Source organism: Sarcophilus harrisii, chromosome 5 (assembly GCF_902635505.1).
Source record: "Sarcophilus harrisii chromosome 5, mSarHar1.11, whole genome shotgun sequence".
In the NCBI taxonomy this organism is placed as follows: Eukaryota; Metazoa; Chordata; class Mammalia; order Dasyuromorphia; family Dasyuridae; genus Sarcophilus; species Sarcophilus harrisii.
The window spans coordinates 225,000,536-225,013,635 of record NC_045430.1 but is presented as its reverse complement, the minus strand read 5'-3'; the positions used below and the strand labels follow the sequence as shown (position 1 = coordinate 225,013,635).

Sequence of the window (13,100 nt, the reverse complement as noted above, 5' to 3'; positions counted from 1 at the left end):
CTCATCCCTAACTCCTATCATTCAGTTACGTTTTACCACTTCTCTTTCTTCCTGTCTCACATGAAGAAGGGGCCTTTCAGCTCTAAAGTTCTATGCATTTTCTGGGGTGAATCCCCCATGCATGATTTATGAAAGGACACAGAGGAGAATTAATGAATAAAGCATTTATTAAACACTTACTCTGCACAAAGCACTGGAGATAAAAATCAAAAATAAGATCCTCGGTCCCTACCTTAGAGGAGCTCATTCATGGAGGAGAAAATTCATAGTCACATAGGCCAGGTAATTACAACTGGCTGGCCAAGCATGTCCCCGTGCAGCCAGGCATGGATAGGTTGTGATCTGTATTTAGGAATCACCATATTAATGACAGAAAGCATATTAAAGACAACTAGGTAACATGGTGGATAGAACACCAGACTTGGAATCAAAAAGACCTGTATTCAAATCTGAACATAGACAGTTAGCAGTTGTGTGACCATGGGCAAATCATTTAACCACTTGGTCTATGCTGGTTTCTTTAACTATAAAATGGAAATAATAATATCACCTACCTCCCACGGTTGTTCAAGGATCAAATGAGATCTTAAAACATTCTATAAATGCTATTTTTTAGTGTATTTATTATATTGGGAAGTTTCTTTTAATATGATTCCCCAGTTTTTCCTCCTAAGGGTGAATAACATATTCTGTTTTATCAGTATCTGATTCATGATACAGTGGGAAAATGTTCAATAGTGTAGACAGAATTAGTGGACTCTTACAAAGAAACAGAGAAATAATCTTTAAAAAAAAAAAAAAGATACAGTCAGTCCAATGTGTCAGATTTATGCTAGTTAGAAATGTTCATTCAAGAAGGCACAAGATGGCCATCTGATGACCTGATTTAAAATGTTGGTTTAAAAATGTGAATTAGAAAATGAGAAATTTATGCCAGAGGAGAGGAAGCACAAACAAATTAACCCTGTGTCCTGAACATCAGTGGTAACATTTCAAGTCACCAGAATTCAAGAAATTCTTTTCATTAGCCCATAAAATTTATAAAAGCAACATGCAAATGTGTGAACCATATGGATATTTTTAAAGGACATTTACTAGGTAGAGAATTGATTGATCTGTTTAATGAGGTTACAAGAGGTAAGCCTTCTCTGGGGACTTTAATTGTATCTCAGTTAAGTAAGGTGTGAACATGACTATGAATTGGGCTTTGAGAAAGGAATTGGACCCATTAATAAGCATGAGTGACTAAGTTTCATGGGTGACTTAGCTTATCTGTATTTTAGGTTATTGTACATTAGAACCACTCCTTTGTACTGGAAGGTCTTGTTGCCTTGAGACAATCTTAAGAGAGCATAGCAAGTGATTTATTTTTTAAATAGTATTTTATTTTTCCAAATACAGGCAAAAATAGTTGTCAACATTTACCTTTGCAAAACCTTGCGTTTCAAATTTTTCTCTCTGTCTACCCTCCCTGCCCTCCCCAAGACAGCAAACAATCTAAGTTAAACATGTGCAGTTTTTAAAAACATATTTCCATTTTCATCATAGCATGTAATTTAGGGGAAAGCGTGTACCCCCAAAGTGAAATGGATTTGGTGGACAATGGGTCCCAGGTTAAGTCCTATTTGGTCCTTCTTTGACTTCTGATTGATTCACTCAGAGTGTGAATATAATTGAGTTTTGGCCAGAAATCCTGGGGTCTTTACTCCCAGATTGGTGTGTGTGTGTGTGTGTGTGTGTGTGTGTGTGTGTGTGTGTGTGATGAGGTAAAATAAGCCATTCTCTGCCTCATTTCTCACTTAGTCTTAATCACTGATTTGATGGTTTTTTTTTTCAGTCACACTGAGACCTGTTAAAGACCTTAGCTTAAAAAGGTCAAAGTCCCCAAATTATCCCAGGGCCATCTCCAGTGCTCCTGATCTATATCTGGTCACTGGACCCAGATGGCTCTAGAGGAGAAGGTGAGGCTGGTGACCTTGCACAGCCCTCCCTCCCTTAAATCCAATTCATTTGCTTGTCATGGCATCCCCTCCCTGATGTCCTGGTCCTCTTCAAGAAGGACAAACAACAACACATACTCACAGAGAAAATTAAGCATTTTCAGAAAAAAAAAATGTGGTGAGATTCAATGACGGACAAAAATATTACTTAAATGGAATGAAAGGCTAGAATTCAACCAACTCCTGGCTGACAAAAGTCTCAGAAATGATATGTCCCCTTTGGCTACAAACACGAAGTAGACATTTAATTTATGACAGCATTTGATATAATTGTATTGTGTTCGAGGTGATTTTTCTCACATTCAGCTACCAAACAAGTGCCTACTGATTTCCAGTAGCTGCTGTATGCCAGATGTGTATTATCTCATCACAGACACATGCCTCCAAGATGCTGGGTTGCTTCCTCAGTTCATAGACACGCCTGGTACCACCCCAAAGTGCTGAAAGAAATGATAACCTGCTCAAGCAGACCTTATCCAAGGGATAAGAGAAAGAAAAGGAAACTGTGTTTAAGATTGAACTGAAGTTTATCTACTTTCCTGGTCAAAATCAATTCTTGAATGATGCTTGTTGACAGGAAAAAAAGGGGGAAATTGAGAGGAAAGAGCATTCCTGACAGTAATGGCCAGTGATGAAAGTGGGGGAAGTCATATCAGGGATATTAACCAGGTTTGCTGGGCTGGAATGGAGAGAGATAGGAGGTGAGGACAGTTAGTGAGGGGAGAGGTTGGTGGGAAAGGGGGGATAAAAAATTGTGAGTGTATTTGAGAGCATTGTATCAAAAACGAAAAGTTGCATTTGAAACGAGAAATTGAGGTTAACTGTAGCTTTGTTACACAGGAGTGATATGATCAAAACAATACTTGAAAAGAGAATTCTTTGTGTTATATCTGTTTCTGAAAATGAGGTAGCACTTACTGTCAAGGCCAACCTCTCTCTCATACTTTTGATTACCTCCCCTACAGTCTCTTCTGGCAGTTTGTCCTATCAGATCCTATCCCACTAAACACACATTTCCCTCCTCTTAGTTCCTTTTCTCTTCCTCCTCCTCCTCCTCTTCTTCTTCTTTCTCCTCCTCCTCCTCTTTCTCTTTCTCCTCATCTTTCTTCTCCTCCCCTCCTCTTTCTCCTTCTCTCCTCCTCTTCCTCCTCTCCTCTATTTCTTTCTCCTTTTCCTTCTCTTCCTCCTTCTTTCTTTTTCTTTCTTTCTTTCTTTCTTTCTTTCTTTCTTTCTTTCTTTTTCTTCTTCTTCTTCTTCTTCTTCTTCTTCTTCTTCTTCTTCTTCTTCTTCTTCTTCTTCTTCTTCTTCTGCTTCTTCTTTTTCTCCTCCTCCTCTTCTTCTCCCTTTCTTCTTTTTTTTCTTCTTCTTCCTTCATCTTCTTTTCTTTCTCTCCTTTACCTTTCTAGCTACTAGATCCTTTTGTTTCACTCACAGACATGTTTATGTGCCCTCCCCATCCTTAAAAAACCTCCACTTACATAGCATCCCTTCAAGGTATGGTCCTAAATCTCTCCTCCCTTTCACACCTGAATCCATCTATACTCTCCCCCCCTCCCCATATCTTGTCTCACTGTATTGTCATATGATTCCAGTCTGGTTTCCAAAGACATCACTCCAGTGAAACTGTCCTCTCCAAGGTAACCAATGATGTTTTAATTGCTAAACCATAGGGTTATAGACTTAGAGGTATGGGGACTTTACTAGTCACTCCCTCATTTGCAGATAGAGGTAAAATACCTTGGCCAAAGTCACACAGGCAGAAAATGGCAAAGTCAGAAATTGGACTCAGCTCCACTGACTATAAATCCTATGGTTTTTGTTCTTTTCTCATGATCTTTCAGTCAGCCCTCATCTTCCTTGACCCCTCAGCATCTTTAACTCTGTCAGCCTTTCCTTCTTCCTGGATATTCGCCTATGCTTGGTTTTCTGTGATACTGGTTCTGGTTTTTCATGTCCAAAAACACAGACAGGAGAAAGTATCCAAGAAGCATTTTTCCACCTGGAAAACCACCTGGTTCTCAACCTGCTTCGCTAATTTATCCTACATGTCTTGCCCACTCTATTTTGGGCCTTCTTATCCTTTTCATTCTGTACACATTCTTTCTCAATGATGTCATCAACTCCCATGGGTTCAATTATAACCTATATGCAGATGGATCCCCGATTTATATAGCAACCTTAGGCTTTCCTTAGTTCCAACTGATCAACTGCTTATGGGACATTTTCAATGGGATGTACATCTCTTAAACTCAACATGTGTAAAATAGAACCTATTATCTTTCTGCACTAGCCCATCCCTCTCCCCAGCTTTTCTATTTCTCTTGAGCATAGAAACATTCTTCCACACAGTTCACAGCATTCGTCATCCTTGATTCTTCATTCTCTTTCAATCTTTATATCTAGTAAGCTGACAAATTTTGTTGATTCTATCTCAATATTTACTTCAATTACATCACTTTTCTCCACTTACATGGCCAAGTTCAGTTTTTACCTGGGCTATTGCACTTGCCTCCTAATTAACCTTACCACTTCAAGGTTCTCCCTTCATTTTGTTGATCCTATCTTAACATTTATTTCAGTTATTACATCATTTCTCTCTACTTACATGGTCAAGTTCAGATTCTGCTCTGGGCTATTGCATTTGCCTCCTAATTGACTTTACCACTTCAAGGTTTTACCTTCTTGAGTCTATTCTGCACATAGTCACCAAACAGATTATTCCTAAAGTACAGGTCTGACTATGAGATCCTGTTGCTCAAGAAGCTCCAGTTGATCTGTACACCTTTTAAGATAAAATATAAATGCTTCTTTTTGCCTTCTAAAGCTCTTCGATCATCTGGCACCAATCTCCCTCTCCAGGCTCACTGGACATTTTTCTTTCCTGATCCCTTTACTTGCTCATACTCTGAAATTACTTTGTATTTACTTTATTTATTTTAGTGACTGATTAATGTACATGTTGCTTTCTCCATCCCCCAACACGATGTAAGCCTCTTGAGGCCAAAAATTATTTAATCTTTGTCTTGCCAGCACCTCGCCCAGGTTCTGACACATATTAGGGACTTTAAAATGGCTACTAAATTGAATTGATTTGTATGCAAGGTAACTAGGAGAGGGGAAAATTTTGAAGTGAGGTCACAAATCAGAATTAGTTCCCATATTCTAAGTGCTAGATCAAAAACAAGCATGGCTGTTTGAACAAAAAAGAAGATAATTTGTTTTGCTCTGACAATGCATATTTGTTACAAAGGTTTTGATTTTCTTTTGTTTTTTCAATAAAAAACACAGAAGGGAGAGATTAATGAATGTTTAAATGCTAAATTCAAAAAAACAAATTAAAAGAAAAAATAGAACAGATCCAAAAGGGCAAAATGTCAAGATTTGAGCATGATTCACTATTACTTTTGTTTTCTAATTCACTTTGTGGAGTCTCCAAGCCTTTTTTGATTATACCTCCAATGTTTGACTTTTTTCTTATTGGAGAACCTGCAAATCCTAGCTCAATCACTTACTATATGTATAACTGTTCTAGCTCCAAATCAATGGTCTCCCTCACAGTCAATGCCACCCTAGTCCAGAACCTCATCCCCTTTCACTTGGGTTTTTGAAATAATACTTATGCCTTTAGTGTCTTTACTCCCTACTTGATGAAACACACTGTTGTCATAGCAATGTTCCTAAAGCACATTTTGGATCCTCTCACGCCACCCAGACACCCTGTTCTACAAGACCCACTTAAAAATAAGGACTCCCATTCAAGGCTCTTCACAAGGCCCTCCTTACTTGCTTCGTTCTCCTATCAAGCTGAAATGTCCTTCATTTTCCTATTTCTATAAGTTCTCCTAGCTAAATGTAGTGCCCTTAGCCCAACAGCTGTCCATTAATTCCTACCCACTTATTTGCCAATCCTATTATTCTAGGCCAAGGTCAGTTCTCTTCCTGTGAAACTTTCCCTGGTTACCCACTTTCCCCTTTTTCCTCCCTCCTCCCCCCAATCCCAGCAGGAACTAAACTATCTCTCCTGATAGCATTGTTTGGCTCTCCTGACACTTGCACTGCCTGCTTTCACCATAGCTCTGTGTATATCTTATCTCTCCTACTAGTTTGCTCCTACTCCTTGAGGCCAGGGATAATGCCTTATTAAACTTCGTAGAAGGAGCTCAAAAAATATTTGTTCTCTGCAAGACTATTTTTCCACAGGCAATAGTCCTAAAATGACTAGATATGTTAGGAGAAGAAAAGAAGAAGATACAGGAGTAAGGTGATAAATTGTGAGCCTGGGAGATGAGGAAAGTAGTGGTAACAGTGATATTCATTACAAACTTGGGAAGAGTGTGAGCTAAAAATATGGCACTCTTTTTTTGGATTCTTTTTATTATAGCTTTTTATTTACAAAACACATGTAATTTTTCAACATTAACCCTTGCAAAGCCTTCTGTTCCAACTTTTCCCCTTCTTCCTCCCCTAGATGGTAGACAGTCCAATACATGTTAAGTATGCTAAATTATATGTTAAATCCAATATATGTATACAGTTATACAGTTATCTTGATGCACAAGAAAAATCGGATCAAGAAGGAAATAAAATGAAAAAGAAAACGAAATGCAAGCAAACAATAATAGAAAGCGTGAAAATGCTATGTTGTGATCCACATTCATTTCCCATAGTTCTCTCTCTGGGTGTAGATGTCTTTCTTCATCACTGAACAATTGGAATGGTTTGAATCATCTCATTATTAAAGAGAGCCAAGTTATGGCACTCTTTTTAAGAACAAAAGTTCAATACTTGTTAAGCTCTTACTGCCTGCAAAGCACTTTACCAGATGCTGGTGATACAAAGATAGATAAAACATTGGCCTTGCTTTCAAAGATTTACATGTTAATGGGATAAGTAGGAAAAAAATATAAAAGTAATTATCATACAATCAAGAATGAGATGAATGTGAAGGAGTAGGTTAGGTAAGGTTTTACTCAAGAGAATCCTTGAATTCATGAGCTTATTTTTCTACCAGGAATCAAAGATTCATGGAATGACAGACTGTGTAAAACCCTCAAAGTTTATTTGGTCCAACATATATCCAAATTATGAATCCAGTAATAAAACACCCCAATGATGAGCACCTCATTATCCTTTGTGCTAGTCCATATGCTTTTCATAAAAATATTACAATTGGTAATAATAGCTAAATTTTATGCAAATACTATTTCATTTGATCCTCACAACAACCTTGAGAGGTCAATGCTATTATCACCTCCATTTTACATGAGGAAACTGAGACTGGGAGAGGTTAAGAGACTTGCCCCAAATCACACAGCTAGCAAGAATCTGAGGCTGAATTTAAATTCGGGTTCTCCTGACTCCAGGTCCAGTAGAAGAAAGAAAAAGAAAAAAAAAACAGAGAGAGAGAGAGAGAGAGAGAGAGAGAGAGAGAGAGAGAGAGAGAGAGAGAAAGGAAGGAAGGAAGGAAGGAAGGAAGGAAGGAAGGAAGGAAGGAAGGAAGGAAGGAAGGAAGGAAGGAAGGAAAGAAGGAAGAAAGGAAGGAAGGAAGAAAACAGAAAAAGAAAAAAATCTAATATGACTGAATTGAACTCATTCTAGCTGCTACTGATTGCATTTTCCTTTTTTTTTTTCAGTAGTCATGAAGCAAGCACTTAATAATCTACTATATAATTCTCAGCACTAGAAATCAAAATAAAGGTAACCAGTCCACATAGTTTGAAGAATCTATTTTCTTATCATTTAAGAAAACTGAACATTGCTTAAGTTTGCTCTGATTTGCTCTGATTCATTCCTCAGAAATCTGAAAGTTCTTTGAGGTTAGACAATATGGTTGATCTGAGACAGATGACCTTAATTTATTGAAAGTAGGTGCAATCTGATCATATCCTTATTTATCTTCAGTTTTTAATTCCCTGTTTACCTCTTTTGTTCTAGTCTTTTTTTGTCTAAAGATCATTCTCCTTGGTAAACATAGACTAAATAGGAATTGAATGGGTCATTCACTTTCCCTCATTTCACTTTCCCAAACTCAGCATCCCTAGATTTTCTTTTATCTGATTCTTGCTCCCCAGGATATCTCAAAATGTCTTTTCTGTTGTCCTCAGAATTTATTGCAAACATTAGCTCATATTGGTCCTTAAATTCCCTTGAAATTATTGTCATAGGAGTGTATCATTCTTGTATTCATATTCAGTTACCCCTCCTCCCTTCAGTGTTTTTGTATATATTGATCTTTAAGAGAGAACACAAAAGTGGGGTGGAATGATGGATTTTTTTTTAAAAAATCATGCCCAGCGACTAGAAGAATGAATAACTGGAATAAAGAATGGAAAGGACAATCTCAGGCTTAAAAAACGGAATATATTGCACCTATGTCTTTGAGTCAAATCATTTGAAGAAAAGAAAAAAAAGCAAAAGACATTTTTTCCATTTCTACCACAAATTCTTCTGAATATTTACACTATTTTTTAAACCTTAAAGATAACTGAAAATGAGGATTAGTGATATCTATGCAAGTATAAGTTCATTAAATTAATTAAAGGCATAGTAGCTCATGATGTCCATGACGATCTCTTTCTGCCACATGACACAAAATCAATATTTAAAAAAAAAAATTGTATGCCACTTCTAGGTCTCTATCCCAAAAGAGATAGAGGAAAAAAGACTTATATATACAAGGATATTTATATCAGCTCTTTTCTCAAGGCAAAGAATTGGAAATGGAAGGGATGCCGATCAATTGGGGAATGCCTGAACAAATTGTGGCCTGTAATTATGATTAAATGCTTTTGTGCTATAAGAAATAATGAGCAGGATGCTCTCAGAAAATCCTGGAAAAATTTACATGAGCTGATGCAAAGTGAAATGTACTGGGCACAAAGTGACGGCAATATGTAAGATGATCGGCTGTGAATGAATTAGCTATTCTCAGTAATATAATGATCCAAGATAACTTTGAAGGACTTATGATGAAAAATGCTGTCTATACCCAGAGAAAGAACTGATGGTGTCTGAATATAGACTGAGGCATGCTTTTTTTTAACTTTATTTTTTTTGAGGATATTTTTGTCTGTTTTCTTTCACAACATGACTATTATGGAAATGTTTTTCATGACTACATATGTATAACCTATATCAAATTCCTTGCCTTTTCTATGGCAGGAGTCAGAGAGGCAGAGATGAAAAGGGAGGAAGGAAGAGAATTTTGAACTCAAAGTTTTTTTTAAAAAATGAATGGTAAACATTCTTTTTACTTATATAGGAGGAAAATACTAAATAATTTTTAAAAATTTGTCCAAAAACCTGCAACCAAGTATTTAATATGAATATAAAGTGGGTTTATGAGATTGTATAAAGAAATTCTGCTCCCAATTACCTACCAGCCCCTAGAGTTACTATATTTGAAGATCATGTTTTCATTGTAAGGGGGAAACCTAGAAGAATCATCCAAAGATGAATAGGCTAAAGGTTAGATATAGCTTTACTAATAATTGGAAATTAATGATTATATCCATATTGATAAAGCTGTGATCTTTTCCATTCTTCCTCCTCACAACTCCTAAAAGGAAAGTATAAAGATAATTCTATAAACATACACACATACACACACACACTCTTTAAAAACTACAGAGAGAGCATGAGGACTAAATGAGCTACTTGTTACCTATGTGCATGTTTTTTTTATTACATCCTTTCTCTTGTGAATCATTTTCTCAGTTCTTAATGACATTCTTTATTACCTACTAACAAGCAAAGCCAAGAGAAAAGTGAGCTATACCCTGACTCTGGTTCTAAAGTGGAATTTGCTATTGTCCTGTGGACCATCCTATGGAATAGCATGGTCAGTTTGAAATAAGCCCCCAGAAGACTTTCTTCTGTCAGACAATCATTATGGAAGTGGCTCCTCTGAATAATTTTTTCAACACCCAACTGTCTCCAATTAGCACAGATGTATTTTTTTTAACCACTCTGACTTTTTAAGCTAGAACTATAATCACTTGCCTCAAAGACAGTAAGCTCAGGAGGGGCTCCTTTTGTCCATCCATCCAACCTATTCAGTATTTATTTGATATGTCTCCCCTGAGCTTTTATTGTTGGGGGACGGGGTGGGGGGGAAGGACTTGCCTAGCCTGCCGTCAATGGCCATTTTGCAACGTTCCTCTTTATTAAAAGATGGAACTCTTTATCCCAGCCTTTAGAGGGGGCCAAGTACATGCCTGGATTCAGATGTTTGACTTTCTCTAATTCCAATTAGGCTTTGTGTATCATACATTTGATACTGTTGCAAGGTGAAATCCCTGTAGGGAAATTCTGTGAGATTTGTGAAAAAACAGCATTACGTCTTTGTTGCTCTGCTGCCAAGAGGGGTTGACTGGAATGGATTATTTCTTCAACAACATTCACAGGAAAGCTCGCCTCTGTCTTCAGTGACTGGATTGGAAAAGTAAGTTTCATTTATGCCTTTTCCTGAAGACCACTTAAATGACCATTCCAGTTTTATTGTGGGTATTTGTTTTCACTGGTCTTAATAATTTTCTTAATAATAATAATAATAATGTCTTAGTAATTTAGTTAATAATATCATGTTATTACCCATGAATTTGCTCTGTTTGTATTGAAAAGATTCAGAAGCTACCTTGGAAGGAAAGCCACTCCGATTACTTTGGGACAGTGACGAGTAAGATCACCATGGAAATGTTTGATATATTGCTCTGGCAGACAAATGTTTTAGCCTTTGCCATGCCAATGAATTGAGCATTTCCATGGGACCTGGCAACTTCTCTTTCCATGAGAGAACTTATGGAGAAAGAACACAAGATGAGTGGGTAGGGGAAAGAGCTCTAGTCTACATTAAGAGACCTGGATTCAAATTTTCCTTCAGAAGTAGATTACTTATGTGATCCAGCCTCAGCTTTCTCATCCATAAAATGGGCAGTTGAATGAAAGGATTTCAGAGACTCCTACCAAATCCAGATCTATGATGCTGTGAGCACATTAGCCTTCAATTACTGTTCCAATGAGACTTAGTGGGGAAAAGGACCATCTTTTGTCTTTATATATCTATCACTTAGCAAATGGCAGGCACAGGAACTTGATGAATATTTATAAACTGACTGTCCAAACTTTTGTTCCAAAAATTAAAGATTTCTTGTTATGAAGGTTCAGAATTCCTAAGACAGAAAGCATGATGGTTTTTCTCTAATGAATTAATTTTTCATCAGTATTGAGATTAGTACGAAAGATACATAGTATTGGGTAGCGGAAAGAACTTTGGATTTGTAGTTACAATTGTTAAGGTAAAAATCGAGGTTTCTGACTCTTATTAGTTTTGCAATCCTGGCAAAGTCCCTTAATTTCTCTGAGCCTTAGTTTCCTCATCTGTAAAATGACTCACTTCCTAAAGTTGTTAAGTATCATAGGATAATAGACTTTGAATTGAAAGGTACCTTAAATTTCATTTAGTCCAAACACTCTTAAGGATGAAGACATTGATTTTTAAGTGATTTGTCTAAGATCACACAGAGAGTAAGAAGCAGAGTTGGGATTTGAACACAACTCTTCTCACTCCAAATCAGCATTCTTTCCACTACACTGGCCCTCTCCAATGAAATAATGTATGGAGAGTGTTTTGTACACCTTCAAGCAGTAAAATTAAAGCAGGAAAATTATATTTGTTATCTACTATGTGCTGGATAGGAGGCAGTTAGATGGTTCGGCAGATAGAATATTGTACTTGGAGTCAGGAACACCTGAGTTCAAATCTATCCTGTGATACTAACTAGCTCTGGGCAAGTTCTTTAACCTTTGTCTTCTGTCGAATGAAATTAATAATAGTATCTATCTCTCAGGGTTGTTGTGAAGCTAAAAAAAGATATCACTAAAGTGTTTTGCAAATATTAAAGCCATATATTTTTAAAATGTAAATATAATTTATGTAAATATATAAACAATATAATTTATGTAAATATACACATATATAAATAATAGAATATGCATATAATTTATATAAACACAAATATACTTGTAAATAATGCATTGTATACAATAATATAATTCATATCAATATAAATGCTGGCCGGTTATATTATTGTTGCTGTTATTACAGTGCTAGCATGATTATGACTTCAGTATTTTGTTCTTATACATTCTCATCCATTCTACATTTAATCCTTCAAATCACAAATAGAGGAAACTGACAACTGTTTGCTAAATCTATTCCTTTTCATTGAAATGGGGACTATGTTTTACTTTTGGAAGGGTAAAAAGTCAATAAGACTGTGACTAAGTAATAATAATACATACATAATACATAATAACATGAAGCTTTTAAGTTTTAAAGCACTTTTATTTATTTCATTTTAATCAATCAACAAGCATTGATTAAGCTCCTGATGCATATCATATTTTGTGGTATGCACTAGGGATACAAATACAAAAATAAGACAGCCCTTCCCTCCAAGGAACTTACATTCTGCCAGTGTTTTTATATGATGTTCATGAGCAAGTACATACAGACTATATACAAAGTTAGTACACAGAAATTTGCCTAGCCAGTAAGGGACCCAAGGAAGCCCATCAGGGAGTCCATCCTTGAACCTGGTAGAAGCAAGGGGTTGCAAAAAGTAAGGGTGAGGAGAGAGAGAATTCTAAATGTGGAGAGAGGGAGTATAAGACAGGAGTTGGAATGTCATGAATAGGGAATAATAGGTTTGTCATTGTCACTCATGCCATTATGTAATGAGAACATGTAGAATATGCAATAAGGAATAATATAATTAGCCTAAAAAACATAGACTGAACTCAAGATTATAAAGGGATTTAAATATCAAAGAGAGGAATTTTTATTTTGTCCTAAAGACAATGGGGAGCCACTGAAACTTCATTTGAGCCATGTGAAATCGCTACTACATGTATTATTATAATTATCATTTTATAGATGAAGACATTGAGGCTCAAAGACATTAACTGACTTGTTCACAGTCACACAGTAAGGTAAGGTATCAGGTGCAACCCCAGTTATTCAGTCCCAGATTCTAGCCACTGAAGCACCTATTTAAGCTATGTTTATTATCTAAAGCTTCCTACACCCCCCAGAATAAA

At 36.5% G+C, this 13,100-nt stretch overlaps 1 protein-coding gene across 1 annotated transcript in view; it reads left to right on the top strand.

The window, feature by feature from the left end:
* The first annotated feature begins 10,389 nt into the window (after positions 1-10,389).
* JCAD (junctional cadherin 5 associated) overlaps positions 10,390-13,100 on the top strand; it is a 91,034-nt gene continuing 88,323 nt past the window's right edge. Inside the window, exon 1 of the mRNA XM_031939787.1 lies at positions 10,390-10,443. The gene's annotated coding sequence lies outside the window, so the exon portion shown is untranslated. The remainder of the gene's footprint in view (positions 10,444-13,100) is intronic.